This window comes from Triturus cristatus, chromosome 5_1, assembly GCF_964204655.1.
Source record: "Triturus cristatus chromosome 5_1, aTriCri1.1, whole genome shotgun sequence".
NCBI classification, from domain to species: domain Eukaryota; kingdom Metazoa; phylum Chordata; class Amphibia; order Caudata; family Salamandridae; genus Triturus; species Triturus cristatus.
Window position 1 is genome coordinate 844,706,355 of NC_140587.1, and position 14,615 is coordinate 844,720,969.

At 42.4% G+C, this 14,615-nt stretch overlaps 1 protein-coding gene across 1 annotated transcript in view; it reads right to left on the bottom strand.

Moving 5' to 3' along the window:
* CDH19 (cadherin 19) overlaps positions 1 to 13,296 on the bottom strand; it is a 925,430-nt gene extending 912,134 nt beyond the window's left edge. Inside the window, exon 1 of the mRNA XM_085605889.1 lies at positions 13,175 to 13,296. The gene's annotated coding sequence lies outside the window, so the exon portion shown is untranslated. The remainder of the gene's footprint in view (positions 1 to 13,174) is intronic.
* Positions 13,297 to 14,615: the final 1,319 nt, after the last annotated feature.

The window sequence follows — 14,615 nt, forward strand, 5'->3', positions numbered from 1 at the left end:
AGCCACAGGCTCTGAAAAAACACTTATTAAATATATAAGTTTTTCATGATGTGCCATGCCAATTTAACCTGATTCTCCCCTTGTGTTAATGCCATTTTTCCAGAATGTGCTAGGTATTAGCTCATATGTGAACAATTATCTCAATTGTGCACGGTCCAGCATATTGTCATGGTTGCCCTCCATATGCCATGGGTGCCCCTTCAGTCCAAAAATGACATACAATATGCCACTGCCAGAATTTTGACATTGGCTGTGTCCATAAACCATGAGTGACATGTCAAACTTTATGTCAGGATCAGCATTTTGTCATGAATGTGCCCTCCTATATACCATGGTTGTCCTCCCAATGCCAAAAATGATCTTTAATGTGTCGGTACCAGCATTTTGCTATGGGTGCTCCCTTTGCCAAGAATTTCCTCAAGCATGTCAGCACCAGCAGTTGTCCGCAGCTGCTCCTATCCAAAAATCCCAATCTATATGCAAGTGCCAGCATTTTCTCCAGTATAGCAAGTTTAACCTCTTATGTGCCCACATTTCTAGCATTTTGTCACAAGTAACTGTCATGCGGAGAACTGCCTTCAATATGTCAATTCCAGAATGTTGCCATGGGTGCCACTTTAAGGCAAGAATTGTCTTCAGTATGCAAGTTTCAAAGGTACACTTCCAAGCGCAGCACAGCATTCTCACTCACATTCGCTCATTCACATTCACACTGTCACTTATGCATTGTCACTCACTTGCACTTGCTCATTCATTCTAACTTACAATTATGCTCGCTAACTGCCACTCTCAACCTTTCCTTCTCACACTCGCTCTTACTCATACTCATTCATTAACATCCAAATACTCTCACTTTTTTGCAGTCACTCACTTATTCTCACTCACTGACTCACTTATGTTCACTGACACTTAGGGGCGCGTATTCTAAAAAAAAAAAAAAGAAAGAAAACTATAGAGCCATGCAGTCCTGGAAACAAAAGTTGCTACTTTGTGTTGCACTAGAGAAAAAGGGCATTGCAGAATCCTAACTACTAAGATATGGAACTACTTCTCTCTTTCCCAGCACAAGTACACAAACAACAGCATACTGCCACACATATTCCTTTGCACCCTGGTGCAAAAGTGTGTATATGATGTCTAGTATAGGTTTCTACTTATAAGGTAACCTTTCAGTACAAAATACTATGCCTAGACAAACTTTAAACTTTTCATACATTGATTATGTGTTTGTATAGCGCAGAACACATGCAACGTGTAAAAAGTTAGAAGAAATAAAAAATATCTCCCACTTAACACCTGCCTCAATAATGTGTTATTTTTTGGTGCAAAGCGCTTTCTAATATTTTAGTAGATAAGACTTTCCTTGAAAAAATCTTAAATACCCATATAACACCCAAGGCAAGCCTTGTGATGCAAAGTACCATAAAGCAGCACAAATTATTATGTGCATTACTTAAAAAGCTACTTTAGAGTCCCAAAAAGTTTTGCACTGTATAGTACATAGATTATCAAGCATTTGCACCAGCTTGCGTCCCTTTTTGTGTTTTTGCACAGGAACAAAGCCTTGATAAGTCTGCCCCTCAATCTGAGTCATTCTCAGTCATTCTCACTACTTGTCCCTCACTCTTACTCGGTTTCATGCACATGCAAACACATGTTCATACATAAAACACATCCACATACATGCACTCACTCTCACCACATTCACCCAACATACATTTAAAAGCATCTTATTTTAATTACCACAGCTACCAGAGAATGATCTGTACCAACTCCATTTTTAGGTCTCGCCTAGCGTTGCAGCGTATGCGCTGCTCGCTCGGCAAGACTTATATTGAGAGAGGAGATTTCAGAAGAGGACTTGAAGCCCCGCCCCTCTTTTTCATTGGCTGGCGTCATCGTTTATGCTATTGGAAATGAGTTTTTTTTTGTTGCCCTTTCTCCTTTTCGTTCGGCCCATCCGGACAGGGTCGTCTGCTTTGCGGCTGCTGCGAAGCAAATTCTTATCTTTGTTGGGGCCATCTGGTTATAATTAGCAGTCTCAGGTTACTTGTCTTGTTGTTTCCTGGACTCCAGTCATAGCAGATCTCCTGGAGTTATTTACTTGTTTGATTGATTTCCTTCCGTTTCAGTTTAGCATGCGCCGTGCTTTTATTGAATCCATTTTGCAGGCTATGAACTCTGCTGTGAGGGACCTGTGACGTGATTACTGACAGTTGTGATGTTTTGTTTGATCAATTTCCTTCCGTTTCAGTTTAGCATGTGCAGTGCTTTTACTGAATCCATTTTGCAGGCTATGAACTCTGCCGTGAGGGACCCATGACGTGATTACTGACAGTTGTGATGTAGAAGTGACACAATGCTCCAGTAGTCTCACTGTGCCTGGAGGTTTCCACAATTCCAATGTCAATTATGCATACAGGGCAGATTGCAGACCCCCTGCCCCCACACTTCCCTCCCTTGCCCCCTCTGTCTGAAGCCGAGGCCTCATACTTGCATGAGTTCATGAACCCTTTCATGCAGAGCACCAAGTGGTTACACAAGCATCTGTTGCAGTGTGCTGCTCAATGCATCACAGTGACTTGATGTGGCGTACGGCTAAAGCAGCCAATTTAGAAGATGGGGAACAAGGTTCGAGTCACTGCCAGCTCAACATCCTGTGATTCTGGGCAAATCACCGTCCTCCTCCCCTGCATGCCGAGGTACTTATTTTTAATTATACTTCGGAAATCACTTTGTCTCCCCGTTCCGTCCTCCCACCATCCACACATCGCTTCTTGCATTTTATTCTGTCTTCCTTAATCTCCCCATGCCGTCCTCCCACCACCACCTCCCGTCTGTAGCTGCTTGTTTGATTGGTTACGAGTGCTAGCGCACTTCTGTGGCTCTCTTCGATATAGGTAATTTTGCATATGCACTGACAGGCTGAACAGAATCACTCTATATTACGTTTGTTACCTTGGTGACCGTGTATCGGAAGAAGATACCTAGGGCCAGGTAGAGTATATTTTCTCTCCACTAACTTTCCTAGGTCCATTGCAAGTTATTGTCGAAACACTTAACGCTTGGAATATCTAGCAGACTTTGGCAGATGCAAATCTTCGTGGCCTGTTATTGAAATCTGCGCTCAAAATTAACACAGTGTGTTACAACCGATGGCTGTGAACTTCATCATGTTAACATGGAATCACTCTCTTTTGTTTACTCTTCTTTGTTTCCTTCAACAAGTCAGTGTTCACTTTGCCTGCTCTGTTGCTGCCCCTCCCCCTCTCTCTTTCTTCCTCTTCGCCTCGGTCTTCCTCCTCACTTGCTAAAACCATGACTTCAACAAACTGCTCTTACCCTCTCTTTCCTCTCCTCTCCTTTCTTTGCTTTGCTAATTAGTTCATCGGGGCCATCTGCTTCTAATTAGTTCATTGCTTGTTTGTATTCAGTTTCTAGCTGTATGTGTCTGCGAGCCTGTATTTCACCCGCATGCTGTTTGCATGGGTGTATGTCGCCTTTTCATACTTGCGGGTTTATTATATGTCTGCATGTACTTCATCTTGTGTGCGTGTAAGTGTGGAGGGGGTAACAAATGGGGGATATGAGCGAACAGCACAATACACGCCAGCTCGGAGTAAAATACATTTTCTAAATAGTAATGCGACTTTACATTCGCTCGCTTTCACTCTCCGAATTAATGCTATTCTCAACGGAGGAGACACCTCAGCCGACTCACATGGACAGCTATTTTCAATGACACGCATGACGGCCACATGCTGATGAGCTTTGCGGGGGTCAACAGGGGGCAAAAGACATTGTCATTACAATGCTATTACTTGATTAATGCTTTATGAAGAAAAAAAACAATCAAATTTTCAATGCCAATAGCTCAAAACAATGTCATTGCGAGACCTATTGCATTGTAAATGCTTCTGTATTATACTAATAGTGAGTTAAATACTATTATTCACTATTAACTTAACAGCAAATGAGCCAGAAAGCAGGGTAGGTACAACTGCACTGAACCCAGTGTTTTTGGCACTGATTTTGCCACCTTTGAGCCCAGTGGTCATAAAAGCAGTGCCAGGAGTCGTAAAAGGCAATGCAGAGGTTGCAGCTGCATCCCCTAAATGATGTTCATGGTGTACTTGTTAGATTAGAGCAGTCTCTGTGGCAAGGAATATGAATTGCTGATTCAGGTCTTGCGGAGAAACACCTGAAGCGTGCAGGAGCAGACCTCTGGCTCAGACAATGATCGTCTTCTTCGGTAATGAGTGTGGATCATATCAATTATCAATGAGGTGGTTTGACACATTGACTAAGAAGCCTGGTGGGTGCTCCTAAATGGACCTTGAAAACATAGTGAAAAGAGGTCTATTTGTTCACAGTATTCATGGCGTTTGCTGAATTGTTCAAGCACAGCCAGTGGTGTACTTCTCTTGAGGCATGTGGATGTTATAATGTTTAAATTCATCAAAAAGTTGCAATCGCTGTGGATTGACCATAACTTATCCTGCCCAAATAAAATTCAAAACTAAGGGTCTAATTGTGATCTTGGCGGACGGGATACTCCGTCACAAATGTGATGAATATCCCATCCACTGTATTACAATTTTCATAGGACATAATGGAATTGCAATTTGGCAGGCGGAATAAGTGTCAAATTTTTGATGGAGTAACTCTATCTGTCAAGATTGTAATCAGGTCCTATATTTCAGTGAGTGGCACATTGACCTGCAACTCTATGATTCTGCTTAGTGCAAGCTTCATTCTACTAAATAAACATTTAAGCAGTCACCATATCATAGATTAAAACAAATTGACACAACCAGAAAGAATATAATAATATCATATGTACCTTTGAGTAAACTGGCAAATGTATTTAAGCACCACAATGTGATATTATTATCTCATATTCCTAAAACCCATACTCTCCAGTCAATGTCATGATCTCTTATTTTTGAGCAAACCCCCTGTTTCACATTGTGACCTTTCACTCATGTGCCTTTTGCACCACATGTCTTCTGTCTTTACATCTTACTGGTATTTTAGATGATGTTACACGTTTCTCATGGAGCAAAGCTCTTAACACTTTTTTAACTTTTGGCATAGTGTTCCTGTGCAGATTATCAGTCTGTTTTGTGTTTTGGTCCATAAAAGTATCAGTTTGGTGTCCCTGTCTCAGAGTTACTGTTTCCATTCTCACTGTGTAATCAGGTGACTGAGAGTTCAATGACCCAACTGCAACGTGGCTGGTGTGGTTGAGGTCACATGGAATATCCTTTTGGACTCCCCTTGCAAAATCTGGGGGAGCTCTGACCACCTCAGGAAAGTTAATCAAGGCCAGCTGCAGTTGCACAAAATTGAATAACCGATTTCAGTTTGTGCTACCTGAGCCTTGTTGGAAGGACCACCCACTCTCACAACAACATGGTCAGCAGTGACAGTGTCTGAGGCTATTGATACAGGGCTCAATGAGTAAGGTGCTGCTTTGGCACCTGTGGCACTTGCATTGTTGAGTAGGGAGGACGTGGCAGAGGAGGATATGTTATGATAGCTTCATCCTCATTGTTTATTTGATGTCACACAGCAGCCCTCGGTGAAAAACATCCCTGTAATTCACTGTTACCCATCTATAATTCTATATATTGAACCTGTATTTCACTCTGCCTCTGCCTTTATTTAGTGAACTGCAAATATTAGGACTGTTTAGAAACAGGCTCAAATTATGGTAGTGTTTCTATAAAAATATAATAGAAATGACTGCCCAGCAATGTGGGTATTATGCGATTCATTCAGATGAGCCAAAGTCCTCCCTCATCACTAGATGTTGCCCAGGGATACCATTTATCAATAGAATTAGGCCACTTGTCATCTAATCTCGGTTTTTCCCATTTCCCTAAATATATTGGTAGTAAGTACAGTTCAAAAATATGAGCAGTCCCTTGACACAGTGGTATTTTCTAGGGGTGGGTGGAACGTTTCATTCCGCCCATGGAATTGGCTGAATTTTGTTCACTTTGGGTTACTTTTTAGATATAGCAGAGTTCTGTACAAATTCCACCAATCGCTGCTTGGCACAATTTTTCTCCATGAGGATCCAGCTGGTGAGCGAGGTTTGGCCTTCCCGAACATGATTTTCCAATATGGGGGCTCACCGGCATCGCTAGCGTAACAAAACTTGAGGGGGGCTCTCCTGTATTCTAGATAAAGGGGGGGCCTTCCTGGCTCAGTTATGAGCTCCAAGGCCAGGGTACTCTGCTGAGGGGGCCTCCTTGAGCTTGGGCACCCCTGCACCACAGAGGCTGCGGGGGCCTTTGTAATGCCATTGCACGGCATTCTCGAGTGGACAGAGGGTTGCTTGAGTTGATTTTTTACTCAACCAGGAATAATATCAACTTGAATGAGCATGTACTCTTATGCAACGCATGGTTCCATTCGCACTGATTGTCAGCGCTGCTTGTGCTACGGGTGCTAAATTGCTGCACGAGGAGCTTGAGCTCCATATTTTCTGCCCATTGGCGGAATTCCATGGAATCGTTCTGAGTTTTTTTGTACTTCAGCAGGATTCCACAGAGTGAAACTATTTAGTTCTGTCCTTCCCTAGTATTTCCTGTAAAGCGGAATCCCCAAGTATTGTTATCAAAACCAGTCGACCCCAGTCATTGTCCAAATGGCAAGGTAGATACTGTGGAATGAGGTGGCACAATTTTAACTATGTGAATCGGAAATGATGCGAGCTGCCCTATAACTCTAAGACAATGGAGAATTACAGAGTAAAATGTAACAATAGATCTGTTGGCATAAAGATATTTTACAATGTGAAGTAGAGAGAAACATTTGAGCTGCAAACTTGGAGCAAACCACAGAACTTTTTTGATTTCTGGGGTGCATCTTTCCTCTTTCAGTTGACTCAATCCAAGTGAAATAAATGTACAGACACATGCAATAACACATCAGGCCAACCTGGAGATAGTTAAAAAATGCTATTTCTGAAACATATAATTAGTTGCATAGAATTCATAGCGACCTGGGTTCAGATTACAACAATACATTCTCTCTTGCTCACTGTAACATATATAAATCTACTGCAACGCTACCAAATGCTCAGATTCACAAAACCCACCCATTTTCAGAAAGTCTTAGTAACAACAGCTCCTCAGGTACACCTAGTAGCTGCCTTGAAGGGAATCAATAGTAAGCTGTCTTGAAAGTCTGATGCGAAATGCAAAATATAATTTTGAAAGTATTGCACAGGATATTAAAACTAGAAAATGATTATATCCATGCCAGTGAAATCAAATGTGACCCAATAACACATTTGGACTACGTGCTGTAATACGCTATATATTACCACTGGTGAGGGGGGGGGAGGGGCAGCATGACAAACTTGAGACTTCACCTCTTGTTACCTCCCCACACTCAGCAATAGTGAGAAATAGTTTACAACTCTCAGCGCTTCTGCATGTATTAAATGTATTAGGCAACGAGTCAAGTCAAGTCAAGTCAAATAAACTTTATTCAAAATCACACAGTGAATCATAAAAGCTACAAAAATATAACACTGTCTAAAATAAAAATCCTATAAAAGAAATAGTTAAAAAGATAAATAAAAGACAGATGAAAACAAGCAGGGACAGCCCCTTGCAGTCAATAAAATCTCTACAGCTGCTTCCTGCATCTTATAACAGCCAATAAGAACTGCGACAATACAGCACATATATACAAACTCGGAAGCGATTGCAGATGAATAAAAGCTGAACGACATTGCACAACTACAAGTTGTTTTAACAGGGGCTTAATTTAACATTTTCCCAACTCTGAATAAAATGTACAGAAAAAGAGAATATGGATAGTACTATGCTTAGAAACATTATGGCATGGGCATAACACAGGGTCATGCAACCAGTCAATAATGTTGGGAAGCTGGTTAAATGATGTAAAATGCCAGCTGGAACCGAATCAGCAGAAATCTATTACATGGATTATACACATTAGCTAGTTAAGGTTGCATATCATAACTGGTCAGAATTAACTAGTTCTTCCAGACCGAAGGTTTCATTATCTCTGTAGATAGCCTCTGATGCTCAAGTAGCGATAAACTTTTCAATTTAAGAGCTTTCCTTTGGATGCTAATCAGGAGCTCAGGGTGGTCCAAAAACTCGGGCTGGCCAATGTCAACTAAGAACTCTCACAAAGAGTACTTTATAAAGATTCAGCATTGACTTCATTTAAGCATCATTTTTTCTCATGTATACCATTCAGCAGTATGGAATGGCATTTCTACAAATATTGTTTTCTGTCATATGCATTTTATGATGAGGGGTTTTGTAGGAAATAACAACTGACTGATTTAAACTTCAAACACCTATATGATATTGGATGTGCTTATTCACTGTTTAACTTGTAAAATAATAAGTGCCTGTGCCCAAAGTGCTGTTCAGAAGCCCATGGCCTGCCCCGTTAAAGTTCAGTGCACCAAATACTAAGGCTGCGTAGTTCTAAATCCACCTCAGTCCTCCTAAATCCACTGCCAGACTCTCCCTACCAACTTCGTCTCTCTTTTTGTGTGCCTCCGCTTTCCCTTTTTGATGGATTTTCTGTCTTTCTTTTCCTCCTTCTTTTCCCTTTGTGTGTTTATCCCTCTATTGCTTTTGGGAAATGTCTGATGAGGAAAAAAAAGAGCTACCCCCACCGGCAACCACCGGCTCAAATTAAACTGTGCTTATTGGATGTCAAGACATCCTCTTTTGTTTAATAAATGTGCCTGCCTCTGTGCTCTCTACCTCTTCGGTATATAAGTAGTGATGGTATATATATGAAGGTTTTCCAATCACTTGTAATGTAAAACCTCCAGTCTCAGGTCAGTAAGGTAAAAGATGGAACTCAGAATTGATCTTCAAGGTTTTATATATTAATTTCTAACTGTGTTCCTATACCTCATTACTTTTGATACATACGGTTATATTCTATAAACAAATAGCTTGTGTTCTTCTCAGGATTCCTACAACGTATTATGAGCAAGAGACTGTCTCATGGTGAAACATGTTGACCTCTAAGAAGCATCCTGTGGATGAGAATTATGTGAAATTCCTCATGGACCTAGAGGAAATACATTGATCAATACATTTTGGGGTTCTTACCTACAAATGGGATCCGACTGTTTGGTTCAGAACCCATTCCCTAAGCCATCATGGTGCTTACGTATAAAAAAAAAATACGAAATATGACTATGAATAAATTAAAACATATCACTGCGTAATTTGTGCCGGTGGTTTTTGGTGCTCGGCACTGGCACTTAATTGTCAGCACCTGCTCTAGTTACAGTACAGGTGTCATGATGGTACTGCCATTGGCAGCTCTATCAGGGTATGGGAGGTGCAGCCTTCAGTAGCCTTCTGAGAAGGGCCCTGGCACTTATTTATTTTTTTTACAAATTAAGCACTTTGTAATGAAGTAAATGCTTCAATGAACTACTGGCCTCCAGCATGGTGCTCTAGTGCATTACCCTCTTCTATGTTGTGTCCTATACGAAGGGGAATGATGACACTGAGCACATTATGAGAACATATTAATGAAAAGTCATCTATGGTATACATGATGACGCATCTATAGACAGAATGACACCCTCACAATTATGGAACTGATTCCGACACCCCACATTTATTATATTGCATTTATATAGCGCGTAATACCCCTGAGGAGGCATTGACAGACCCAGTTCTTGCTTATAGACAGAACCAATGGATTTATGTGATGGCTTGACAGGTTTTTTTTTTTACATGATTTTAGATTTGCCACATAATCCATCATCAACTGCATAATTTGCAGACTTTAACAAAAATAAAATGTCTCAAGGTCAAAACGGCTGAAAAGTTACTAAAACCACACCAACTCATGCTGCCTTGCAGTAAAAGGCACTTTGTAAAGGTTGACCGGTCACCGTTCTGTTGCTATATTTAGGTTTTGAACTAGTACCAACTAGGTGCATCCTGTGTCCGGCAGTGTTAACAGTGGCAGACGGTAATTTTAGGAGGGAGGAAGCCGACGGGACTCACATGCACATGTACACATACACATACACACTCACAGCCATGCATTTGCACGCGTGCACACACACAAACACATCAATTCACAACACTCATTACCAAACATTCATACATACACGCACAACACATTAATTAAATAAAAAAACACACACACCTACCAGCAGCTCTGTCGCAGAGGTCCCAGGAGGCTTGGGACTGCTGCCTTCCCTATTTGGCTGACCTAAGGGTCAGTGAGACTGCTGACCGCACCCCACCCCACTCTGTGACAAAGTGTCACTGATTGACACTCGACTCTGGACGCTTCAGGGCTTCAAACTGAAGTGCCTAGGTGCGAGGCAATCAGTGATGCTACCCCTCGTCAGTGGTGTAACACAGGCCCCTGCAGCACCCACGGTACGGGGGGCCTTGAACTGCAGGGGCCCCCCTCAGCACAGTACTATGGCCTGAGAGCTGGGCCCCTCCATGTACCTTGCAGGGGGCCCCCCTTAATGTTCGTTACGCCACTGCCCCTCGTCACTGAGGGGAGGGCCTCAGGGACATTTGCTGAGCTGAGGCGGTCACACCCACTGGAGCTATGACTTCCTCAGCCCATCAAAGTTCAGCTCAGGCAGCCAGGAGCCTGCACATTTAGCGGATGTCTGGCTCCTGGCTGCCTGACCTGAAAATGAACAGTGTCTGTCAGGCTGACCTTTGTTCAGCCTGACAGACACTGTTCGTGAGGTGCAAAAGGTGGGCGTGGCCCCTCAGGCCCAATGGACCGGCCGCGGCTGAGTGTTAACAAGTGTAAAAATGACTAAATAATGAAGTAATACTATAACCAAATGTGCCGCATTAGGCTGCATAGTTTACTTTTTCTTTCCGCATAATTTGGTCCTCCTCTGCCACATAATACTGGTGCCCTGCTTAAAGAGAGGTTTCATAAGTCCTCGCACATCAGTTAGATATTACATTCAATTTCCTTTGAGCTGCTGTGCATTATGGAGGTTTCACATCTCTCCACTGATTTATATACACAGGATGCCTAGACCCTGCAGAGACACTTAATATAAGCTTATTGGCATACTATATCAAATAGAACATAACCATTTTCGGAGTTAAAACACAGTGCACATTGCACCAATACGGTTAATGGGCCAAGCTGTACTAAAATGGGTGCAGTCTGTTCCTCCTCATTTTTATTTTTAATAATGATGTAACACATTATATTTTGACATCTACGGCCATTTAATTTAGGTAGTGTTTTCGGATATGTCGGTATATCAAAGTTAACATCATGGTTGGGAAAAAATGTCATTGTTATTTCCCGTACTGCTGTGACTGGGGGGCTCAGGAGTCCTGCGCAGCAGGGAGGTGCCGTGAACTGCCCTCACAGTGCCCTCCAACAGAGCGGCACCCCCTGCCCCCAAGGTCTTCCCGACTGCCTTGTCTGACCGCGCTGCCAGACTGGGCGCCAATTAGTGTCGTTTGTGGTGTGGACACCTGCCACGTTGGTGCTGTCAGAGGCCTGTGGCCTATTTCAGGCATGTCACTGCGCGGCTTCAGGTCGTTGCGACTGTCAGTCACAGTCATCCGGCAAGGCCTTGACTGGGTCACTTAGATACAGCCATGCGATCTCGTGCAGACGCCATGGGCTACCAAGTGTCATCCATAATAGGCGCACCTGCATTTTATGACCAGCTTACTTTCATTTCTTCAGAGCTGCAGTAGCTAGCACAGTGCACGCTGGACGCTGAGAAAACGCAGTGACGTGCGATGTCTCGTTTGTTGGAACACGCCTAGCAGCTCCTGACAGGTCACCTTAAAATTATCAGAATGTCTTTAAACATACTCTGTAAGCCCACAATAATTAGGCTTTATCTGAATTTACACTGTCCACGAGTTGTCTACTGATTTGCAATATTCCTTTTAGAATTAAACCACATGAATTTAAAATCTGCATTTTTTTATACTGTAGAATTGCTTAAAGCGCGCAGTTTATTTACTGACAATGGTTACGCCTTGTATTGTGTGCATTTTTTTTTAGTTTACTTTGGAATGTAATGATACAAACCAGCACACCATTGTATAAAGGAACACTCACAGGAACAGCTCATGATCAATACCATTTGAAAGAAACCTGCTTAGAATGTATATATAAGCCAGCGACTTGCGTCTGTCATTTCGAACACGTCATTACGGAAACGTCTCACTGTGCTTCCTAGCGTTGACACTGTCAGACGCAACGCAGATGATTAAACACCATTCAAAATAATTCATCTTTTGTGCTGCCCAACTGTTTCTAAATCAATGTGGAAATGTAAGAGGAAATTAAATTGTGAAATAAAAATGAAAAAAATATACCATATGCTCCTAGATCACCTTTTGCGTTCACAAATACAGTATACAATGTTTGCATCAATAATATTGATGCAAACATTGTATACTGTATTTGTATGTAGTGCAGCGTTGGTTAAACGCAAATACATATTACCATTTCATCTTATTTCCATTATGCATCGCTGCTTTGTGCACGTTTATGTTTCGAAAATCGAAATGCTTGGCACTTGTATGAAGAACATCAGGGCGCGTGCCATCAGCCCGCACAGCCATGATGTCGTTTTCATACGGTCCACGCGCTTCTTTTTAAACCTATCACGAGACCTTGTTGTCCAATAAACAAGAAGGACCCGTTGCAGCGCCCTGCACACAGCAACAGGTCGACATATTCCTCTGCAAAACTATACACAATTGCGAGTGATTAACATGCAAAAGCCACGCGCTCTTCCAATTACTTAGGGACTACTTACTGAACACGTCACAGTACAATGTGGTGAAAATGCATTTTTCAAGAAGCAATGCATAAACTCAACAGATCCGTCATCAAAAAAGCAGTTTGCAGAGACCACGCAACTGGTAATTTGTTTCGACAATAAAGCTGTACCCAATTCCCAGAGTCAAGGAGCAATATGATATGAAATAATCAGAAATGATGCCTTTTGTAGCTTTGAGCCTGAACACTTCTGGATTCTGAGCTCGCGAGCATGACTTACTTTTTTTATCGTACGCAAGTGTAGCTCTTAAAGGCGATACTTTAGCACCCTACCGTATGAACCCTCATTTTTTTCTAAAAAAGAACGGGAAATAATATATTTAAAACTTACATTGCTCGATACAGCCAGACTCCAGGCAGCCTTGCGTCGAAGGGAGGCACATTAAACATCCAGGGACAAAGACGGGCTTCTTTTTACCCCGGGCTCCTTGGAAAGTCTCGCAAAGTCTAGCTTCCTGCCAGCGAAAGACACTTGCACATTTAGAGTTGTGAACCTCACAACATGTCACTGCTGACTTCCAGCTATTTTGGGTGTTCTGAGTAACAAACTGCGAACACAGGGGCTTTTGTCCTCAATATCAGAAGGCCTTCTCTGATGTTGTTCATTCAGAGACCTGCATTAAAATGCAGGCAGCTTCAGCGAGCGAATGTCTGACCGATTTTCTGTTTCCTGTGGGGCGCAAATAAAGTTCGTTTTGGCAGTTACCAGGGTGGTGAAGAAGTAATTTATCTTGTTTGTGCATGAGTGCAAGTGTTTTGCAAGAGAAAAGGGCAAGCCTTCGATTTTGTGATTGTTCAGGGATGCACATGGCACCGAAAGGAGGAGACAGGAGGGTTATGTAAGAGAGAATAATAGACTAGTTACTGCCTCGTTCTGCCCCTGGCAAGCATTTTACCAAACTATTTCTGTTCAGAAATGAAGTAAATTGTGCTGCGATAAAACCGTGTTCTACGTGAATTGTATAGCTGCCTGTACTCCAAAACACATTTAATGACGTCTCCCATTTATTTGCCCCATGAAAAACCCTTTGTCCAATAAATGTGTAAAAGCTACTATCCTATCAAAGAGTACACAACACGTAGAATAGTACCGCATATTAAGTCAAGGTGACAAATAATGCAAACGGTATTTATGAAAAGAAATATCGCGATTGTTTAATGATAAAAGAAACACAAAGGCGGCATCTAAGACTTCACTTGCTTTATTGAGGAATGAAATACCCATAAATAGACAACGCTGTAAGATGGTGCATCCAAAGATAGACCATGGAGCTCGGTTTGTGTGTGCCACTTATAAGTCAGAAATATCGAACCTGTACAAGTATACATGTAAAGAGAACAATTGATGGACAGAATGCAGCACAATGTCATACATTCACCCCAGTTCAGAGATCTGGGCCTAAATCCATCTTTTGTTTTTGCTCCCCATGCCATTCCAGTTTGGACCCAGCTATATGCAAACCCATCTTCACCGTGCGCCCAATGGGAACAGTCCAGCCCGAACAGCCAGGCCAGGTCCTCCCTGGACTGGAAACAAGCATCCTAGGACCGGTTTCGGGGTTTCAATTGCTCGTTCACTTTGCCTCTGGATTCAAGCTAGCCTGGCTGATGAGGGGTGTTACCCCAAAACCAGTACCAGGATGCTTTCTTCCAGTCCAGGGAAGACCTGGCTTGGCAGTTCGGTCTGGACTGTTCCCATTGGGCGCAGGGTCAAGATTGATTTGCATATTGCTGGGTCTGAACTGGGGTGGCAAAGTGAGCTAAAGAACGAT